Source organism: Coturnix japonica, chromosome 3 (genome assembly GCF_054131305.1).
Source record: "Coturnix japonica strain WE chromosome 3, WE-NBRP24, whole genome shotgun sequence".
NCBI lineage: Eukaryota > Metazoa > Chordata > Aves > Galliformes > Phasianidae > Coturnix > Coturnix japonica.
In genome coordinates this window covers 22,411,921-22,435,243 of record NC_140665.1, presented here as the reverse complement: position 1 = coordinate 22,435,243, position 23,323 = coordinate 22,411,921, and the positions used below count along the sequence as shown (strand labels likewise).

The 23,323-nt window shown below is 40.5% G+C and overlaps 1 protein-coding gene across 17 annotated transcripts in view; it reads left to right on the top strand.

Moving 5' to 3' along the window:
- Window positions 1–23,323, top strand: part of ENAH (ENAH actin regulator) — a 109,067-nt gene that overhangs the window by 28,000 nt on the left and 57,744 nt on the right. For 3 of the 17 annotated variants that reach the window (XM_085542976.1, XM_085542971.1, XM_085542964.1), the window contains exon 2: window positions 10,426–10,492. The exons of 12 other annotated variants lie outside the window; for them this stretch is intronic. The gene's annotated coding sequence lies outside the window, so the exon portion shown is untranslated. Of the gene's footprint in view, window positions 1–10,425; window positions 10,493–18,677; window positions 18,716–23,323 lie in introns of all 17 variants that reach the window. 2 more of the 17 variants (XM_085542972.1, XM_085542965.1) reach the window with 1 other exon arrangement.

Here is a 23,323-nt window from a genome sequence, read left to right as displayed (position 1 = left end):
CAGGACCTCTGGCAGCTGAGAGGCAGTGCAAATACTTCCCTTAACCGGCATAACCGGGAAGTGCCTAAGTTGAACCTACCCTTAGGTTGCTTATTTAGATGTTGGAGTAGTTGTCTTCAAGCTTCTAGTTAGTGTACGCTAATGATCCTGTGCCTGAGTGCAGAAGGTGAAGCTGGTGGAAGGGAGACGGTGTTGGGAGTTGAATGGGCGCGCTGAGCTGTCATTGGGTATTTGGGAAAAATCTGACTTTAAAGGCTTGATTGCAGGGCTCCTATTAAAAAAAAGCAAGCTGTACCAATTAAACTGCACAAGTTAAGAAAATGATGTGGTTAAAGCAGCGTTTTCTCTCTATAGAGGCACTATTAAATTGTCTTGGTTTTGTTTAATTGCTCCAGCTCCAGTACAATAGCAGGCTTTCACTGCACGCTCTCCCTTTGGACTTGTTTAGACTAGGATTGACGCTGTATTTCTGAGACATGTTCAAACCAATATCTGCACACCCTGCTACGCTTGGGCAATGTGTTTTAATGGGTGTTTGCTGGTCAAGGTAAGTCCTGATGGGGAGGAGCGAGAGAGTGAATAGGGAAAGCAACCGGTGCTTCAGATATAGGTTCTGTTCTTGTAGGTGTTGCTGAGAATAGGTTTTTACATGATGTTGATGGTTTCCTGAAATGCATAAACTGCATTCTGCTATTGCTGTTCTGTAGGTAAGTATGCAGTTGGTGCTCCGGTTATCATATAAATAAATACCAGCAGTAATCCTGTGGTGAGCTGCAGCCCTCCCCTAGCCCATAACTTTTGTTTCTGTTATGTCCTTTGGTCTTTTACATATATGAGGGCCTAATCTTCAGTCATCTCAAGCCTGAAATAATTATGATGATTTCATGTTCAGATCTCACATTTTGTCTGGGCTGCTCAGGTGATCAGTTACCAAAGAGCAAACTAGTTTTCCTTGTGTTAGATCCAACTAAATATAGTTGTCGAGAGCATCTTCGTAGCATGAAGTAACCAACAATACGGTAGGACGCAAACATCCATCAGCACATGTTGACCAGAGGAATTCCTGTGGTAGTTTGTTCTCTATGTGAATTAAAATTAAATGCTCTTTGGGCAGTATCTGCTGAGGCTTTTGGTTGCTGACGAACTTTTAATATTAGTATTCCAGTTAAGAGATGAGGAACTTGATATGAAGTTACTTGCTTTGTGACACAACTTGACTAGCAGCTTCCCCCCTAGCTTTGAGTAAACAGTTGATTTTCATTAACACTTGTTCCTCTTATTGTATTGTAGTTAGCTGAGTACTGCCCTGAAGATAGTTTCCTGAGTGCACTTACAATAGGTGTCCAGGGATAGATATGTTTGGTGGGGTTTCAGCTTTGATCCAGCTGGGTTGTGGTGATGGTGTGGGAAAAAGTAGTTAAAATATAAATAACAGCAGAATTTTGTGCCCCGGTTCTAAGAACAGTATAACTTCCCATCATATTTATACAAGAAGCTCATCTGTAAACAAGATGACATTGAAAGATGTGTGGAAATCTGCATTATGGAAGCTGAGGAACAAAATGGTGTAGAATTGGGATTCTGCAGCGGAGGTTAACGGAATGCTTTTAAAGATGCTCTCTTGTTGTTTGGCGTCTTGCTCATTTTGTATGCTAACTCCAATAAAAATAAATGAGCTTTCCAAGATGCTGACTTCTTTTTTTTTTTAATCAATCTGTACAGCTTTCTCTTGGGGTTTCCACATCCATTTCTTTGTGTGGGAAAGAATTGTTTTTCATTAGTGTGCTAGTCAGAAAGCAGACTGCTTAATCTGGTTTCATTACTCAAGTTTCAGGAACTGGGAAAGAAACAGCATTTTTTTGTTTAGAATTTTAAATCCGAGCGTTTCCAGAGCTCAGTGTATTCATTTGTGTTTACGATGGGCTATTATGCGTATTGTATGTGTGAATGTTCGCTCTATATTTAGATAGGGCAGGCAGCTAAATTACTGCACATCTTTTTTTCTTTCTAGAAAATGGTGTCATATCCTCAGTTGTGTTTTCAAAATAAGAAGTGAAATTTGTGGGCTTTCATATTGAAATTTCTCTTCGCATCGAGTAGCTTTTCTGCTCAAGTATGTTGCTCTAGGATATAATTAATGTTATTTAAAAGTCAGCCTATTTAGTGCCTGGGTTAGTAAGCCTTCATTATGCTTTAAGTGTTGTGCTAAGATGTCTGATACCATGCTCAGTATCATCTTTAATATATGAGTGAGAGCGCGTGGCAGAAGTAACAACACATGTACCTCCATTAGAGCTGGGAATCCTTCAAGAATCCCGTGTACATTTCATGGGGTTTCTAGAACAACAAGCATATAAGAGCACACTATTGGTGGTGACAGTAGTATGTCGTTCAGTCTGCTACAGCAACTGCTGTTACTTTAAGGTAAGATACCAGCGTGGAAGAAGCCATCAATCTGAATGTTACACATCACAATGTGGGGTCATACTTTGGAATGTTGCCTTTATTGTAGCCTTGGTGCTTGCACAAACAGTGTATTTGAAGTAGAAATCTTAATTTGCTTCAGAAATTCCTGACAAAATGTTGGAAGTGGGAGCAGGCAGTTGATTTAGGTTGGGTGCACATAACTGCAACCAGTGCAGGTCCTAAAATCGCTTGTGTGTCAAGATCAGAATTGGAGGTGTGGGCAGTTTGATTCAGGTGGATACAAGAATTCAGGTTTCTTTCCTTGTTCTTAAGTAAACTACCAGATGGAGTGAGTCATCTGTCTGGTAGAAGTGCAGACGGTAGCTAGCACTTTATTAGTGACAATAGAAAGTCATCTTTGGACTGGTTGTTTCTGCCCACCTGATATGGGATCTGACAGTTGTTTTGCCCTCAAGGTCTATGGATCGAGTTCAGTGAATTAGTTTGATAGTAAAAGCGTAAGTCTTTAAAAGATTACTGTGTGAATGGAGGATGCATGAATCAGAATGCAGGGTTTTTTTTCCCCTCAAAAAAAGCTATTTATGACCATCTTACCAATTATGTTGTCAGCGTGTGAAGATTAGGAATGGTCTTGGCAGTATGTAGGACTCAGGAATGCTCTCTAGAAGGGAATAGACACAAGTCTTGTCTTGACTCTCACTCAGGGCTTCCTCTTGGCTCTTAGCGGAGACCAGGTCGCTTGGTGTCCTACTTCAGGCTGGTGTTGTGTGGAAGCCTTTCTTCTACTCTTCCATACAAAGAATTATTACTGTTTCAGAACCTGTTTCAGTGAATGCCTTCCTAACACGCTTATGCCCAAAGTGATGTATCTGCCCTGCATTAGGCATGGGATTGGAAGTACTTAGTAATGAGGAGTGCTTCTTGCCATGCCAGAGCAATTCATGCAGAACTATAGTAGAAGCAGGTTATTGAATTGCTGGATAGAGTCATTTGCTTTCATTATTAGAGAGCAAATGTATTTTCTGAGACTGATATTATTCTCTTCTTTACTGTGACCTTTCTTCAGGAATTGCTCTTGACGGTTCGTGCCTGCTTCCGCTCAGCGGGGTAGAAATACGTGTGCCAGCTCCCTGAGCAGCCACACAGGTTTAGGTTCTAAGAGTGCTTTAGTGCTTAGAGAATGCAAAAGATATCATCTTTTTATGTTGGATTGAAGGGTAGCTAAAAGTAAATGTATCGGAGACAGAAATCTTACAAGCCTTGTTGAGTAGCCTCAATACATTTAAGTAACTTTTGCTGATGCCTGCCTCTACTTGAGCACTCGCCCTTCCCTTTCCCTGCCAGTCCTTGTGAATTGTACAGCACTCTTGTGTTCTTCGGCTGCTGGCATCTGCCCTGGGACTGACACAGGGGCACAGCCACTTTTCTGTCTGGCACTGCTGAGATCTGATGCTGGGTCTCCAGTGTCTCTCCTTGCCTTCGTTTCCCGCGTGCTCTCACAAATCTGGAGAATAACCAATGTTGCGTATAGCTCTATTTTTGTTCAGTAGCAAACAGAATCTTTTTTCCCCCCTCTTAGAAATGACTGCAACACTATTTTTGCTCTCACGTTTTCTAACTTAAAGAATAAAAATGCCTATCTCAGTAATGGACTCAGTTTTGCCTTGTTTTAAAGTGCTTTATGCCAGTGCATGCTTTAGATGAAAATGCTTGGTTTTATTTCAGCTAGTTCTAATTAATCATCCTGACTATTGGTAACCCCCTCCACCTCCCATCCCAGTGTCAGTTGTTCCAAGTATTCCTTTCCTACAGCTGTTTATCAGTGGGCGAAGACAGAGTTTCTCAAGAGAACTGAAAATCCTACATGTTGCTTTCTGACAGCGTCATGCACTGCTCTGAATCTCACTATTCTGTGGGCATTAGATTGCTTGTCGGTTTGCTTTAGATGGGGTTTTCCTGTGGAACTGCTAGTTTTAAGTACGTCTTGAGAATCAGTGTAAGTCAGTGCAAGGAGCTGAAGTAAAGTCCCATTGCCCACCATGAGTTATCTATAGACAGTGTTTACTTTATGGAGACAAACAAAATAACCCAACAACAAACCAACTGCACGTTCAATATTCAGGCCAAAAAAATCTGCTCTTAGTGTCATGTATTGAGCATCCTGCAGGCTAAGCTTACTTACTGCTGCAGTCCAGTCCCAGACTAGGATGCTACTCTGTAAAGTTCATGGGTTGGTGCTGTGGCTTTTGTTTTCTTGCTTTGTTCATGTTCTTGTTTTTCAAATGATGGTGAAGGTGCTGATACCCGGCAGAGTATGGGGGAGGGAAGTGGAAGCTGATTGCCCTTTGGAGCGTGATACAGAAACGTTATTTTGTTGGACTGATGAGCTGCCAGAAATAACTTTCAGCTCCCTGTTTGCAGCACAGACAAAATTGGAGGGATTCCGTTTCAAATGTTCTGTTATTCTTCTGTTCTTCATGAACAGGAACCTCTTTTCATTTTCTGGAACCAGACTGCAAAGTGATCTATTCCTATTGCAAATTACATAAAGAAGGTGAGCTTTGCTGGCTCTGTGGTCTCAGCATATTAGCCACCTACTTCAGAAAGAAGAAAGTAGCAGTTTAAAAACTGAATTCAACAGAATAATGTAGTTACAAGAGTAATCATTATTGCTGAAGCCTTTGTTATACCTTAATTACGGTTTTATAGCAGCTAAAAGAAGTATTTTATTTCTAAAAATCAGGTTCTGACTGTGTGTTCCTTAAATGGTATCCTGAACTATAGTTTAATACTTAGATTTCTTTAGACCATGTGCTGCTGTCCTCCCTTACTTTATTGCAGGTTACTGTACGCGGACAACAGGTTTGTAACTGAGACGCTTTGAGGGTCGTGTAGTTACAGGAGTGTTTTATCTTGGTCTCATCAGGCTTGAGCTGCTGGTAAATGCTTTAGTATTTCAGTTCTGTAGACCAGTGTGTCTACACGCTGGTTCAATCTATTAGTGTTGTGTATATGTGGAGACTTCCACTTAAGTTTCATGGTTCTTACTGTATAGCATCAGAAATGGAAATACACTGAAATGGAACACAGTGAAACTTTGCTGGAAGATTTGCTGTTAATTACATTTGCAAAACACATTTTCTTTTTAGAAAACTGCAGTTAGCTACTGTTGATTAAGTAAAAATGAACTTTACAGTTTCAAAATGAACACTGTTATCCATTGTCTGAAATAAATGGTCTGGCTGGACTTACAGAACAGTGAAAGGTAGTCCAAATGAACCTCGTTATGGCAGAGATGATAAAGTAGTGAATGACAGCACTGATAAGAAAGTGCTGCTGACTCCTGCAGCTTTTGCCTGTGTAAGTCCAATCCAGTAAACTCACTTAGATTGGGACATGAATAGTTTGGTCATGGTTGTCTACTTGTCTAGTAAAAATACTGATTTGTTATTGGCAATTAAGTTTAGAGGTTTTCTTTTCTCTCACAATATTCCTGCTTTCATAGAAAATATGAGACAATAGTTGGAATTTAAGAAACTATTATTGTATCACATTTTGTAGCCTTGTTGAGGGACCTCCGAGGATGTGAAAGGCCTGTCCAGTTCACTGCTCTTCTGGCCGGTGGAAGGTCAGAGGAGTACATTAAGAGGTTAACCTTGAAAAGTTAGCTGGGAATCTATGTCTAAGCGGGAGTAAAAGGAAGAACAGATGAATAACTAGAGCGCGTATAAGTTATTGCTAATAAAATAGAGCAGAAGTTGTATCTAGCACTTCACCTGCTTCTTCCGTGTCGCATATTTTGGAGCATATTTGAGAACGAGGCCTTTAGATGCCTTGAATGACCTGGTTAGATTTTTTAAACTACTGACTAGAAATGCAATCATGGGTTTTAGATGAAAACTTTGGCATTTTGATGTAAGATTTAGGAAGAAGAAAAGGAAGAAATAGTACATAAAAGGTATATTGCATTTTGCAATTTCAAGGTCCTGTGGTATGTTGTGAGGGATTGTGGCAGTGCCATTGTTCCTTCCTCCTTCTGCTTTCCACAGTACAGCATGGTGAATCTTAGTAGCCTTTTGGTTAGTGACCAACTCATTTAACTGCTTCATATGTGAATTACTCCCAGACCCGTTGCTGCTGGACCTAACATCTGACCTTAGACCTATGCTATAAATTGAGGGAGTTTCTACTTTTGTATTCTGGGATTTCACTGTGTATTTTGCCAGCATCTTAGACTAGTCCTTTTATAGAGTTTGGAAGAAAAGCATGTCTAGGCCTTCTTGGTTTGGTGTACTCTAAAGGCAGCTTAGAAAATGCTGGATACTCCTGTACATTTTCTACTTGCTTTACATTTCTTAAGTGATAGACGGTGCTGCTGCTGCCACTGTTTCCAGCAATAGATCATCCACAAATGGATGGCACTAAGATAAACACAAAGGTTGTTCTGCAGGTTGAGTACTGTTGCTGTAGCTGCGTCGCTCTGAGTGTATAAACAAGACAAAAGGTTTTATAAGGAGAGGCAGTATCTTTTATTAGGTTGACTGCCGCTTTGATGGGCAGTGGGACGCACATTCAAGTGCTCTGTTCTTGGGTAAGTTGCTCAGTTTTTTGGAGACAGCATGAAGAGATCTTGTATTGTAGGGGTTGTTGCAGGAACGTTGCAAATACAAGTAGACCATTGTGGTCTTTGGTTGTTGTTTTTTTTTATGGATAGCTCATAATTTTGATGCAAAACCTCATAGCAGTATTTAGTGGAGTTCTTAGATAAAAAACACGAAAAGCAAGTAAGCGTCTGTAGTATCCTATTGAAATTATCATTTGTTTTTCCAGTTTCTCTGCAAACAATGTCTGCATAAAGGAAGCGGAGATGGTATTCCAGAGGTGGCCACCAGTATGATGGCATATATATATATATCTGTAAGTTGCAGGTAAAAAGGAGTGGATTGTGTGGCAAGGATTGGATCTTAAGACTTACCTCATGGTTAATAATAATGATTTTTGCCCTGTATTGTATGAGATGTCCTTAGCTGTTATGAACTGGTGAGGGTGTATAAGCTTGCTTGTTAATGGTATGTTTTATGCTGTCTAGGCCTGGAGGCCTTGTTTCTCTTGAACTCGTAGGTAAATTGCACTTACTTTGTAGTAGAAGACAGCGCTGTTAGCGTAACTTCTAGGAATCCTTTCAGTTTGGATGATTTATTTATACCCTGTCAGCATCCCTATGTTTGAACTCTTGCATTTCTTCCTTCAGCGTTGAGCTGAGCTCCACACATGTCTGCAGTTTGGTTTGTAACTCAGGGGAGCACCATGGCCTTTCCTCGGAAGGGGCAAGGTTGTTTAAAGAAAACAAAACCTACCACCAGCACCAAAAATACCAGAGGAAATTGTTTTTCCGTAGCTTAATATTCCTTATGAGGTTACCATTTCCCAACCAGTGATCACAGTTTTCCCACTTTTAGGGGAGGGGGAAGAGATTTTATGCAGTTCATCTTATCCAAAACTTCAAGGAGGAGCACAATGTAGAGATGTTTGCACACAGTTTTGCTTCAGAATTCATAGCAGACCTTAAGAAGGCCTTAGTCTGAGTTTGTTTTCATCTTTCTGAAAACCAGTCCCGCAACAAACAAAAACCCCACCAGCAAAATGAAGCAAAGCTATTTGGAAATAAAGCTGTCGGCTTTTCTTCTAGAACTTGAGAGCTTTTATTTTCATATATAGTAGGGCAAAAATCTGACATAAAGTGCTGAGAGTGTTCCATGCTGGAGAAAAAAGGTCTTATGCAACTAAAGAGCTTTTGCATGGACACGACTATGGAATTAAAATACTGCTTTGCCTCACGCTGTATTTTCTCTCGGCAGTGCCATGTATTGCATTTGAATACACAGAGTTGCTTTGATGTAAAAGAGACCTGGTGCTGAGTCTCATCTCCTTGGTTAGATTGGTGGCGAGGGCCGTGTTTATGCTGTGGATGTTCTGTTTCTCAGAATGACTGGGGTTAATTGTAGCTTGGCAAGTAAAAAAAAAAAAAAAGTTCCATATTGTTTTTCTGCAGTGGATTCCTGTTGCTATGCAACAAACAGAATGTCACTTAGTGCAGGATATATTAAATTTGTATTCCCTGCACATATCTCCGAATGCTCATTTTTGTACTTTAACAGGAGGGTACGTTTCTGACTTCCTGTAGGACTGTAGTATGAAGCATATATTTGAGCTTCTATTCTGGTGCTTGCTGTAACTGTGGATACGTCAGCGTGCTTGCATAGCCTGCCTTTGTTTTTAGATGCATGGGGCACCTGTGCAACGCAGTCAGACAAAAAGGGTGATGGTTATGTTCCCGGGGGTGGGATGATATTGCCAAGCAACATGCTAAGACTTCAAAAGGGAGAAATTTCTGCTGTGGAAAAACCTCAGGCTATGAATTCTAAAAGCCTTTAAACGTGATACAGAGAAAGTTAATGCAGGTAGCACTACACGACTCTTCATTAAAAATGAACTGTGTTTTTTTTCCTTAGAATTATCTTTGATATTTAAAAACGTTGACACCCCCCTTCCCTGCCACATCCACGTTTCCCCCCCACCCCCCTGTTCCATCTGCAGCACTGAGGCCAACCAGTTCCAGCATCTGGCCTCTTTGCATTCACTCTGGATGGATTCTGGAATAAATGTTTAAGATGTGCTTGGCAAAATTATGTTCTATGACCGAAAGCAGTAATTAAGTAATGGGTAAATGACAACAACTGGTTAGATGCTGTTTCATAATGAAGTTAGACTTTCATAGTGGAAAAGAAGTTAAAATAATATTTGAGAACTGGAAGGATGTTAATTTTACCCGTCCTTCTAAATTCTGGGAATTTCGGTGTAGATCTTGAAAGCCAGCTTATAAAATCTGAGCCCGAAATTAAGTTAGATATTAAAATAAGCAGGTCAAATAGTGTCCTTTCTGCTCTTAGGATTGAAATATACCATTACCTAACATCTCTTTAAACTGTCAGTCCAAAGCAGGTTTGTCAGTGCGTGTTTTTTTTATTACAGACTTATGTATCTGGCTTCTTGATAAGTGCAGAAGTCTAAATGAAGTTAGGAGAGATCAGAAATACACTGCAGTGCTGTTCTGTCTCGTTTTTCCAAGGAGGTGCCTCTAATGGAGCAAGTGGCCCCTAATAATACCATTTACTTCCTTGTAGACCACTGCTTAATTCAGGGCTTGGTGCTTGAGCATTGCGGTTGTGTTCTCAGGCCAAACCATTTCTTGGTGTGCTTCAAAGAGAACATGATGCAACCTAAAACACTCTCATGGCAATCTATATTTGGTGAGGCTAAACTGGAGCTCTTTCATAGAGAATTGATGCAACAGCACAAGGGGAGGTGCTTCATTTTCTTTCTTTTTTACTTTTGTTGGTCTTGTTTAGGAAGATAAACCGTTGTTTTTGTTCCAGATCTATCTGATACAAGTTGCAGTGCTACCTGTGCTTTTTAACATTGTAATGGCTTTTTTTAGTGGTGTCCTTTGGCACGAGAAACTGTAGGAACCTGTGAGAACTGCCTCTTCTTCCCGAGGATGCAGCGTGTGTTATTGTGTGGGGGAAGAAGTTTAGTTGTGATCTACTTGATCTGTAACTTTAATGAAATTACTTCATCTTAACGTGTAGGATGGAGAAGGTCTCCAGTACGTGCAGGAGATTGGGAAATGTGAGTTGCAAGGTAGGTTATTTAGGAAACTCTTAGAGGAACTCCAGTTGGGAAATGGGTCTACTAAAGCTACTCTGGGTGTACAATAGACAGCACTTGAAGTTCAATGGACTCATGTTTTGAAACATTTGTTTTAATCTTGAGGCATCTGAAGCACCCCTCTAGTATTTGACCTTGAATTTAACTATAAATTATATAATATATATATATATTATATTATATATATATATATATATATATAATGTTGTTGAGATAATATTTTAACTTCTGTCATTATGTAGCCCACCCCTCTCCTTTTTTCTCTCTAAGACTATTGAAAGCTGTGATTTGTGCTGATCCAGGAACTAAAGAAAAATTCCACAGGAATTTTCCAGGGGTAAGTTTGGGAAAAGGACACAAACAATTGAGATTAAGAATTAACAACTAGGAACAAATGTTGTTCAAAATCAGTTTGTTTTTTTTTTTCCTTTTGTTCCCTCAAATGTTTTTTTCCCTTTGTTTTCTGCATTGAGATGTTTATAGTACCATGTCTCATTGTATAATGGAGTAGCAATCCAGAAGGAACACAAAGATGCAGCTGTAAAGCAGCTCAGCCATTTGTTTGTGTATTAACGGTTGCCAGATGAAAACAGAGTATGTGTGGTGCATACTATTGTGGTGTTTTCCTGCAGCTCAGGTGCTGTGCTGCTCTAAGTAGGGCTCTTACAAAACAGCTTTTCTATCTTCTCTCTGATAAGTGAAATTACATTGAGACAGGTTGGTAGACTTGATACAAATAGTCTGAAGTTCTCTTCAGCTGTTGAAAAGAAGGCGGGTTCTTTGCATGTTTGTGGTCTGTCATGTTAGCCTACCAGCTCTTGTTTGCTAATACTAGCATGCATATACAAAACTGTGTAAAAGCAGTGCTGAAGCACATGAATGTTCCCCCCACAGCTCCCACTCCCCCCAGCTGGGACTGGTTTCTGGAATGCAGAAAGAAATAAAGGCTGTGGTTTGAAGGCTGCTTTTTTGCCTTTATTTTTTATTTTAAGGCTGTCTTCTTATGTTGCAGAGGTTGGAAAGTCTGTAATGAAAGGGGACTGCTGGAAGAGAGGATGATTTCATGGTCTCTGCTCAGTGTTTTCTGGAAGAACCGACTGCTGCTTCTGCATTAAAGAGATTCTGTCCTTTGGTGTTGGATGGATGAGTTGTTCAGAGTTGTCAGGATGCTCATTAGTTCTGTCCTGACTTTACTTATTGACTAACTTGAGGCTGTGGGGCCTAATCTTTCAAAGCGTTAAATAATTTAGCATGTTCTCTAGTCCTTCAAAGCACAGAAAAAGTGATATAGCAGAGAAAGCATTATACAGCCACTGAAGGGAAAGAGACCAAGAGCATCCTCGATTGATTGAGAACAGAAGATTGGTGCAGTTACCATCCTTTGGCTCTTCAGTGCTGGAAACAACTTTCTCTCCCAACCTTTGCTAGCATTTGCTAGCATAGCTGGGTTCAATTTAGAACTTTGCTAATGCAATATTTGATGATGCTGTGTGTAACCCACAAATAAATGTTCAATTTGGTATTCGGAATGAGGTTTGGCTAATGTGGAATAAGTCACTACACACTGAAGCGGTGAAGAGAAGAAGCAGCGTAGCTGTTCACTCACTCGTCAGTCCGTTTCTCCTTAGTGAGAGGTAGTCTGTGAAAAGAGGTGGGAAGGGCGAGAGGAGTAAGTATGTAACTAAGACTGTATGTGATTTTACAGCTGTAAATCGCTCCTTCCTCTTACATATACACAGCCTGAATTTCAGCAGTTCTCGTTTCTTGTACTTTTTTTAACTTTGGAAGTGACTTTTCAAAATACTGTATTAGTGTGATTTCTCGGGCTCTTGAAAAATAGGACTAATAAGCCAAATAAAGCATGCAGGTTGCCATGCAGGAGGTTTGGAATTGCTTGATATACACCCCTGCATGGTACCTGATATCAGCATAACTCTCAGTAGTCCTTGTTTAGTTTGCAGACAGTGCACTTGTAGGAAGTTGAAAATTGTGATTGTACAGCAGTGTACGCGTAGCAGAGAGGAGTACTGAAACACAAGGAATTTGTGTTCTGCTCATGCTGTGTATAATTGGAGCTTGAAGCAAACTAAAACACGTCAATGTTTACTTGTCAGTGTTTCTGGGAGGGCTGGGAAGAACCTTGGCACTCGTTCCCAGTGCTTGTGTGGGTCAGGCCACGTGGGTTTATCTGGTGGTGCATTGAATTTGTCTATCTTGATCTTTCCTTTTGCCATGTAACTGAAAGACAGATGTAGCGTTCATGTGTCATATAATGGAACAGTCCACTCTGACTCCTAGATAATTAGAGATGCAACTGCTCTATAATTAATGATGGAGTGGGTCGCTTTGCATGTGTTTTGGCTATCTGACAGGTGCAAACATGGTTATTAAGGGAGGGAGGTGTTGTGGTACTCTCAGTGCAAGAAGGAATGGGTTTTCAAAATAACACTGGCCTTATTTTGGGAGACTGGGGAGAAATGATGCTGGGGGCAGTCTGGGCAGCCAGTCTGCAAGAAAAATCAGTCTGGCATGTAGACTGTAGTCTGGGCACTGTAGCTAAATACATGTTATCACCTTTATTAGGAGTTTTTCCTCTTACTGCGTTGCTTAAATCACTTTCTGTGAATTAAGCTTTCTATACTTGCTAGCTGTAGACATAGATGACAGCTTATTCTCTTTTAAGCTACCTCTAGTGTACGCTAGGGATTGTTTTCCCCTAAGTCTTTTCAAGATTAAGATAGGTGGTCTCATTTATCTTTCCCTGCAGGCTGCTTTTCCCCAAGACCTCCTGCCACTTTTGCTACTCTCCTCTAGGTCTGCATCTCCTCTGAAGCCAAGTCTCATTGTCACCCGGTCTGTCCTATTGCTATCTTACATCTGTACCCTGGGGTATACATATGTGTAGAACTGAACAGTTTTTTCACAGTTATTTTTCAGTTTGTTGGTGTCATTCAGAGTTTTTTACTCCATCCTCCTTTAAGATCAGGTATTTTCTCAACTTCTCTCTTTGGAGGTAGGAAGGCATATTATTCCATTTCCTCATGATTCTGATGCAGCACAGACTTCACAAAATGGCACTTGATACCTTTGTTTCCAAGTATTGTGTCTTCTATCTGAATTTATTTTCTAAGACTGCTTTCCTTATAGTTATTTCTGCATGCAGGATGGTTCATGAGAAATAAAATACAGATGCAGATTCTGTTAGGAACCAAGTCATACTATAGCATCTGCTACTTCTCTATGGTAATTAGTGTAGGACTACAGAATAGAAAAATACTTCTTTGATACTATTAGTTCTTAAGTAACTTTAAATATTTGTTTGTTATGTTAGCAGGTTATTACCAGTAGTTCGTGCTTCTGTTTTTTGAGGGGAATTCTGGTTAAATTCAGGAACCTTCCAAACCTGACAGCTGAATCCACTTCTTCATTCAGTGCCTCACATCCTTCCTGACCTCAGAGAGGTAACCACAAATGGATCTAACACATCTGCACATCTTACTGGCACTTGGACCATGGAAGCATGAGGTTCTGAACACCAGCTGAAAATACAGCTGTAGTGATCTTGGGTAAAGCTTTGCTGAGTCTCTGCTCAGGTTGGAATAGAATCTGTTCAGCATAAACTGAGCATGTACATACAGTCTTCTGCTCACAGCTACCATGTTGGGGTTTTCTCACTGGGGACAAAATATATATATTTTTATATATATATTTTATATATATATATATAAATATATATATATATTTATACATATATATACATATATATATATATGTCTGTGTGTGTGTGTATATATATATATCTGTGGGTATGTATGTGTGTATATATATATATATACATACAGATGTGAAACTTACAAAACTGCAGTCTGTTGCAGTACATCATTTCAGGAGAAACTTCAGGTTTTCATTAAAAAGAGGTGTATTGCTGTAACAACCAATGTGGTTAAAAACCTTCCAGGAAGCCTAGTGTATTGAAGAGTATAGTATGACTTGCAGTCAGTATATTCTTTGCAAGCAATTTGAGCTAATTGTTCTTAGAGCAAAATATTTTACTTGAAAATAATTTTCTGATTGAAGCTCTTTTGTTTTGTAGCATAAGAATTAATTTCACTGAGATGTAATTAGCAGTAGTCATGGCTTCTGTGCCTAGCAGAAATACTGCCTGAAAAGATAGGAGCAGCTTGTCTTCTTTGTACCTGGCTTATTTGCATTTCATAGCAGGCTGAAAGTGTTGGAAGTACTGCTACTGTGTTAGCAAACTTTAATGTTCTGCATAGCTAGTTGGTAGACGTGGTAGATAAACCTGAAACTGATAATCATGGATTACCTGCTTCTCCAAACTTGCTGAATTCTCACTAAAAATTGTCAGCGTAGCAACTGCTTGCTGCAGAATGGTCCAAAAATGTGGAACCCTTTTAGTTTTGCTTATATTTTGCGTTGCTGCAAGATAATATTCTTTTTATTTTTTTTCTCGGTGGAGTTGCTTTAATCTGCCTTACACTGCTGAGTACCTCTCTGAGTAACTTAATGCTGCTTATCTGTCTATCAGATGTTAAACTTAAAACTTCAGATAACAAAGAACATAACAGAAAGGGAATGGGAGTGGGGTGGGGCGTCCATTCTTTTCATCGGGCTGTAGTGAACGCTGTATGGGATTTGCCTCACTGCACTGAGTAAAATTCAGAGGTGTGAGCAAAGTGATGGTGGTGGTGCTGTGTTTTTTTTCCAACAGCATGGCTTTCCATTCAGACTTGTGTGAAGCTTTTGTGCTGTCACCTGTGTTAGGGCCAGCAAAGGGAGACACATGAAAATATGAAAGACACTCTGATTTTAAACCTCTGTCAGTGGAGTAATTGACAAAACAAATGCTTTGGTTTTGCTTTGTGGTGAATGTCAGCTCTGCCTGCCGAGTGCGCTCTCCTGGTGATTGTTCTGGGATTGGAAATGTCTATAGATGATAGAATCATTAAGACTGGAAATGACTACTGAGATCATCTAGTCCAGCAGTCAACCCATTCTCATCATGTCCCTCAGTGCCACATCTCCATGGCTCTTGAAGCCCTCCAGGAACCTTGACTCTACCACGTCCCCAGGCAGCGTGTGCCGCTGCATCACTGCTCTGAGAGGATATATTCCCTAATATTCCAGCTGAACCTCCCCTGGAGCAATGTAAGGCCATTCCCTCTTGTTGTAGGTGATCTCCAAACCATGCCAAGGTAATCTCTATACATAGGGTTTGTAGCCCAAACATCATGAAAGTTCTACCAAAAAATGTAATGGAATCAAGACAGCTTGATTGTCACTGGGTTCTAAACATCTGTTAGTGCATGCAGCCATTCTCCCTGTTTTGTGTTTTAGCTTTTGGGATTTGGGAACTTCATTATATTTGGTCGAAAGAAATGTTGTTTATGGAGCTTATTATCTGATGCGTGCTGTGTGAATTGCAGAAAATAATGACAAGTGATGTGTAGCACTTGCTAAAGCTGTGCTTATTGCAGTCTTTATGGAAATTAGAAGCAGAATCAATGTATTTTGTCTAAAGCTGCATATCTGATTTTTTTTTTTAATTGTTATCGTCTTCAGTTCCAGAGTTAATTGAATGTCATTTTTGAACAACTGAATATTACTTTTCAGAATGCTGTTATGATTATGAAGATACTGTTCTGTTCTTGTAAAGATTTTTTGGGGTGATTAAGTGGATAATTGCCAGCCAAACTATCCATGCTAAGTTTAGTTGGCATGCTAAAATTTCTTGGTAGGCCTCGTTTGCAAAATAGGTCCTAAAATGGGAACTTCTGTTTTCTAGCTTTATATCTACAGTAAGAATCTGTCAGCTTGAACCACCTTAAGATCTGTATAACTTGAACACATCTTCTGAGGTTGTAAAAAAAGTGGCTTCAGGAAGCCCCTGGATGAGCATTCCTGCAGTTCAGGGAAGACTTGTGACGTGGCCTGTGCGCTGCATGTGACTGTGGTGAAAAATGCTCGGATTATTTGCAGCTCTATTTGAGATGTGGAATGCACCACATCTATTGTTAGCTCTCCAGCTGAAGCGAGAGCAGGGTTGTTTTTTCTCTCTCGATGTCAGCTAGCCGGGCCTGCTGCACTGCTGTGCAGCGCTTGAGTAGGTGAAGGTGCTGGCATTGGGGAGCTGCCCCAACTTCAGTAGCTGTGATGTGGGAGAGCAGAACTTACAGGCTTGGTTTTGGCTTTTAAATTCTTAAGAGGACTGCAGGCTGTGTGCTGTTAGAAGCCTGTAGAGTTCACTGTGCTCAGGTCTCCTTCTCAGTCTCTTGGAAGTCTGAGTGCTCCTCTTGGCTAATTCCCACTGCTGAGATTAAGCACTCACTGTCTGCATGTGTGCGTGTGCCATAGGATTGAGGGCAAGCTTGGTGCCATCCAGCCTGTAAATACAGCACTTGCTAAACCAGATATTAATGCTGCACTGCTGCTGCCTGTAACAGGAAAAAATAATCATCTCTTTTTTTTTTTTGACTTTGCAGTTGAAATACTGAGCTCAGAATTTCATTGTGGAGTGTGCTGGTCAAGTAGCTGTCAAAATAGTCTCATTCTGTGTGTTTTTTTTTAATTTCTTCTATCAGATAACGTGCTATTAGAGGGGCATGAAGCGATGGTTTCCTGATGTTGCAGAGACCAGTGCTTTCAGGGACTTGCTGTAGGTTAGTTGGTTTGGTAAGAAATATTAGTTAAGAATACATCAAAAGCAGTATAGCACTGTGTTACATTTACAATCATGCATATAGGCTTGAAAGCTGTTATATCTAAAATTAATAGCAGAAGGGGGGATAAAAAGCTTGCTAAGATTTGTGCAGTGTTGGTCTCCATACAGTGTGACTGTTTGTTTAAACTGTGACTGACTTCCTTCTGTCTATTTTAAGCAATAGAAAACAACTGTTAATCTGAAAGACTTTGCTTCCTATCTTAGATGCAGCTCCCTTGATAACAAAGCAAAGCAAGCAGGATGTATAATGCAAACAATGCAGATGTCAGTGCTCTAGGTTTCCCTGTCTGCAGACACAGCAAGGTTCTGTGTGAAGCAGCAGAGATTGCAGCAGCACAGTAATGTCACAAAGGAGACAGGTCCTGTGCTCTGTCCTGGTGAGCATACCAGGCCAGGCAATGGAAAGGCTTCAGGCCTTCGTGATTGCATGTTCCCTGTAGGTCCTCCTTTACAGGCAGACTATATCAGCCTAAAAAACTTTCTGTAGCAACAAATGCTACGAATTTACTCAGTAAGTAGATCTCTTTAACCTTCATGGCAATGGGAACTGATGTTGATTGGAGTCAGAAGTTCACAATTGGTAACTAGCTTCTGTGTTTCCTCTCATGCATTCTTGCTCTATTTCATGGTATGTAGCACAAAATCACACAGCTCTTTCTTTGCTAGGGAAATGAAAAGGGAGAGCGATCCCGTTGCTTGTCGTACCTCAGGGCCAAAAGAGCATTAACTTCCCTCAGCATAGATTAAGTGGATGTGCAGATTAAGCAGTTGAGACTATCCAAATAGCACCTTCCCCTTTATTCCTTTGAGCGAATGCAGGTTGGTGGTAGGAAGTAAAGATGTTTCTAAACATTTTGACAATTATTTGACAGGTGATTGCTCCAGTAGTTTGCAGCATTTTCTTAAGATCATGTTCATAGAAGTATTCTTTGTGTATGCAGCAGAGAGGCAGTATGTATTCCATAATTTGTATGGCTGGAGGGAAAGCCTGAGCATTCAGATTTGTACAGCTCCTGTGTGTGATTTATGCTGGGCAAGAGCAGAGCTCCCTTGGAGCTGTTATTCCAGGTCCCCGGTCTGCTGCTGTACCACATTACATTCCTTACTCGTCTCATAGGTCAACACAGCTTTGCTTTTTTCTTCCTCTTAGAATGTAACTGGGTGGCTGTGTTTAGAACAAAACACACAGAACTAAAGTAGAAATCCTGTGATACAGAGCGGTGCTGTATTTGTGAGGTTAGTACCTGTAATTCAGAAAGCATGTTACAAAGTCTTCTCTAAACGTCAAGTTCAGATTCCTCGCCTAGCAGGAAAAAACAGGTTTTTATGGTGTAGTAGAATCGGTTAACTCTTCTGCCTTGCCTCTCTCTCCTTATGAGGGTTATTAAACCAACCTGGAGGAAAAAATTGACCTCAGAAAATGGTTACAGTGGCAGCACTAAAGCTGTTGTGAATTTGGTAGCATAATTGTTTTACTTGAGATTTTCAGTACGAGTGTTATTGCCTGGAGCCTGGGGGAGACAATGAAGCACACGTTGTGGTTTGTAGTATCATAGTCAAAACCTAGTGAAATGCTTGAAAATCACTCCTCTTGTGAGTTGTTTGGTGGCTGTTACTTGTTTTTTTTTACTGCAGTATTTGTGGGTTGGCATAGTTTGTGTATTATTAATGTGAGAATTACTTTGGGGAATTTTAACATCAATTTCTGTATATTTTAAGTCTTAATTAGACATCAAGTCTGAAAGCTTCATTAATTTATCTCCTGTGTCCTCCTTTGCAGTGAATGCAAGTAGTGCTTCAGTGATGGAAGGTGGGAATGTGAGTATTACAGAGGTTAACGGCCTAAGGGGGGAAGTGATGAGTAACCCTTCCTGCTTTGCTCCAGGGAACCATAAGTGCTGTTTTAAGAAGTTCACATCTTGTGGGCACACAGAAGGTGCGCTTAATTGCAGCGCACTTCTCATTTTGGTCTGGCAGTTGGTAGCTGTAGAAAGTGAATGTAGCTGTGTGTAAGAAAACGTAGCTGTGTTCTAGTTCATTCAAAATTAAATCAGGTTTCCATGTCAGGATCAAAAGCTGTCTTTATTTACATTTGTAAGGCTCCCATAGAAAGAAGCTGTTGTTATATGATTTAAATTTATGCCAAACACTGTTCATTTTGATGGTGTGGAGCAGCAAATGATGCAGAAAAGGCTTTGCTTGTCTTGTATATTGGAATCAGGAGGAAGTGCCATATAGTGGGAATATATGCTCACCATCGGGGGTTGTCTTTATAAGAAACTTGAGTAGAGCTCCATTTAAGGAGGATGAATTTCTTAATGCATTAAAAAAAATCTACCTGTTCCTTCATTTTAAAACACATTGCAAGTAATAGAGGTAATTCATTAACTCTCATCCATTTAACATGCTTAAATTTAGCTATTATTTTCCTCTGCAGTTCTTTCCAATCAACTAGCTGCAAAAATTAGCCTACATTATTAATTTAATTTATATGCTCTTGTGTTTTTTTTTTTTGCCCTGGGGAATCCAACTTTGTGTTCCTGTTGTGTTTTGGTTTTTTTTAAGACGTGAATGGGCTGTAAGTATTGTGATTGTTTTCATCGGCATACATAATGCCATCATCTAGATTAAAATACAAAGATATCACCATAAATCAAAGGTCCTCCTGACGTGGTGGTGACTGTAAATGAGAAATGAAATTCTTTTATCGTAATTGAATCATTTGGGCTTTGTGTCATCGCTGGAGTGCCCTGGGTTGGGTATTGGTGGAGGCTGGATGTAGATGTGGCTGTCAGTGCCTCATAAATCTCGCAGAGAACTCTGTTCTTGGCTGTATGGTCTAGAGAAAACACATTGGAAGCAAACTGTTAAAAACCAAGAGGAAGTATTTTTCCAATAAAAATCAGACTGGTGGGATTGTAAGATGGATGTAAGTTTAGAGACTTTAGGTAAACTAAGTCTAGACTACGGTACTATTCATTACATAGTAACTTTGTGCTGTGGCCTTCTCTTCAGAGAAAGTGCTGATGCACTGAAATTCTTCCTTGTAAGAGTTCTTCGCTGTTTGCAGACGTGTTATCAGCCAGAGAATGGCTCTGGAGGGAGCTTTCAGCCCTGCCACACCCTGGCTGCTGGAAATGGTTTCAGTGGATTCCTCAGTAACTCACCGTTTGAATAAGACACTTATTAGCTCTGTAGGAAGCATTGTAAAAGGGTAGAAGTCCAGGTTTACGCTGAGTTCTAAATGTGGAAGATGATTCAGAGACATTAGGAACTGAGTGTAGCTCTTTAAGGTACAGGATGTAAAGTTATAAAAGTGTAACGTTATGCAAAGTTATTCTAAATAGCCTCAAAATCAATACCCCAGGGCTTTGCAGTGTGGCTTTCCTCTGCCAGACTCTTACAATTTTTAACACAGGAGACTGCTTCAGCATAACAAGCAAAGTCACAGTACCAAAAAGTATTTCAAGTACTTCTAAAAGTTCTGTTGGCAGGTATGGTTACGCAAACTCAGGCCACGTACCCAGAGATGGTAAGTAGAAGTCAGTGTTCTAATGGCAAGAACCTGTTGCCTTTCAGGTTGTTCCTTGAGTCAGATGGCTTGCAAGGGGCAGCAACCTGAGCAGGCATTGTGTGGGCAGCCAGGCCCCGTGTGCCTTCCGATGGGTTTTGGAAATTGCATTTGTTGAAAACATTACCCCTTTGTATATGCTATAGTCAACACTTTCAAAGCCTTAACTTTTCCTCACGTATCTTGCTGTCAGGAAACATTGCAGATATGGATGCAAGTAACAAGTCTGTCTAAATTTGGATCAGACAGTGTTTCTAAAAGCATGACTTACACAGAAGGAGAGCATGGGTAGTACATAGTTGATTCTGAGACAAAGAGCTGCCCTATTCACTTTCCTGTGCAGTTCTCTTCTCTTGCAGACAGATTTGGACCAACCTATTACAAAAGGAGATTCTGCATGCTCTTTTCATCTTCTATGTGCGTTCCTAACACGTGTTGTTCATGGAGGCTGGAAACCTGGAGAGCAGAAAGCAGATCTTGGAATCAACTCCAAATCCCACCAATGCAACCTGTCACAACGTGTGTTTTTTTTCTCTGGGAAGAGCAAGTTAATAGTTACGCAGTCTTCAGTGAAGTGTCGTTTGAATCTGACTATTGGGGTTGTCACAAGGTGTTCATGATTTATCCAGATACAGCAGCATTTCAGTGGAGAACTGATGTTCAATTTCTGGAGACAATGGTCACATTAATTGCTTAAGCATTTGTTGTTGCTTGAAATAGCTGTGGCAGTAGGGGCAGCTCAAGGATAACTGGCAGAAGTTAGTTGTAACTCAGAGTGTAACTTCAGTGTGAACTGCAGGATCTGCGAAGCTAATGCGTGTTTCAGCTGTGCTGGTGATGTGAGCAGATACTGAATTGCCATAGTTGCAGTGCACCTGTGTATATTGATTCTGGCTGAGGTCCTTGGTTTCATGTGACAACTGAAATACAGCAGCGTGTTGTGAGGATTTTAGTAGCTGCATTGCCAGCGTACTCCATGTGAAGAGAAGCTGTGTGTGCTCAGTAGTTTTGGAGCTATTTCTACTCCAAAGCTTTAAAAGGAGCAGATAAAGATCCAGGCTGTTTTGAGGCTAAACCTGATTTTCCTTATCAACTGAATCAAATCTCATTTGAGTAACCACAGAGGAATGAGTTTCGCTGCAGATCTTTGTAATCTGAAGCAACTGAAACTTAAATAGAGTAATATTGAAAGTAAAACTTATCAGTTTTACTGTATTGAAAAATGTTGGGAGCTGCAACAAAGCACCCATTCTTAGACCATTCAGGGATTGGTTATTGCATTTTATGGAAAGTTCTATCAGAATGGTGGTGAGTTCTAGAAATTAAGGTTTGAAGCTGGTGACTCCTTGTCACTCTCCTCTTTTCCCAGTCTTTCCTCTTCTGTGAGGCTCATCTATAAGGATATAGTGAGGTGTGGAGCATCCTGTGGTTCTTAGTCATGCAGGTGCCTCCTAGGAAGGTAAAGGATTTCTGTCTGCTTCTTCCCCAGCAGAGCTCCCCTTGACATGCATTATACCGTGTAATATTTGAAACTTGGAATTTGAATGGTTATCTCTGATAGCTTGTTTGAAATCTTTTGGGCTAATATGCTGCTTTTTTGACCTTGAAAATACACATTTTAGTCTCTTTGTCAGCATATGGGAAATACTCTGGAGCATTAGGTTGTAAATAATACCCCCTCTTCCCTCCCTCCCCCCCCTCCCCCTTTTTTTTTTTTCTTGATTTGCCAGCATGTTTGAAAGTCTTCAGTGTATTTTCTGGCAGACATATCTAAGGAGGCAGCACATCCTGCTTTCTTAACCATAAAGAGCTCATTCTATAACTTATTATCCTGGGACTCAGCATTAATCGGTTGCCAACTTGTAATTTACCGGATACATTTCAAGGCATGATTGAGTTTGAGGGACTGTTTATCCTGGGCAAATATACCAAATATCAAATCAGTTGGAGAAGTGTGACAGAAACAGTCTTCTAAGGTTATAAAGCTGTCTTGTGTTGACAAGATATTCTGAATTCAATGTGGAATTTTTTTTGCAAGTACTCTTTTTCTGTTTCCTAAGCATTTATTGTGAGTGCTCAGGTCTTGTCTCAGTTGATTTCTTGCATTTTACCTCTGTGTCTCAGCTGCTTAAAGGAAGCTGGGATATTCTGATCGTGGAATTGTGGTGGGTTTTTTGTTTGTTTTTCTTTTAACTGCTGCAGATATTGGGGTGCTGTGGCAAAGAATGTGGTTTGGAGACTCAGCTGATACAGTGCCCTGCTTGGGGTCACTAGCCTTGGTGTTCCTCAGACATCAAGAGTGGAGCCATGGCCTGGGAATACCTGAGCCACCTTCGCAAAACTCATTTGAAACATGAAATTCATTTGCTTGGTTCTTGTTCCATGTTCTTCTAAATGATAACCTGATCAGGAAATGACATAGAATGGTAGAGTTGGAGGAGGGCCCATATGGATCACTGAGTCAACTTTTGGCTCCAGACAGCGTCAGCCAAGATCCAAACCTTATGTCTGAGAGTGCTGTCCAGATGATCCCTTAGATCTGGTGTTGGGACTGTGCCCGCTGCCCTGGGCAGCATGTAAAGAACATTTCCATGATCCCCACCTGATGCAGCTATCGCATTAATGTTCTCTATAGTTGTTATCTGGATGTGACATAACCTAAATTATTTTATATAAGTGATGCAAGTTAGCATTGACTGGAGGGATGATGTTCCATACGAAAGCGCTGCAGATGTGATAAAAAGAGGTACGTGCAGCTCCTGACCAAAAATACTCTCTGATGTTTGCTCCAGGGCTGCCTACGTGCAGAGACACTCCTGAACTACAGAGCTGAGGAGCAACACTCAGATTTATCT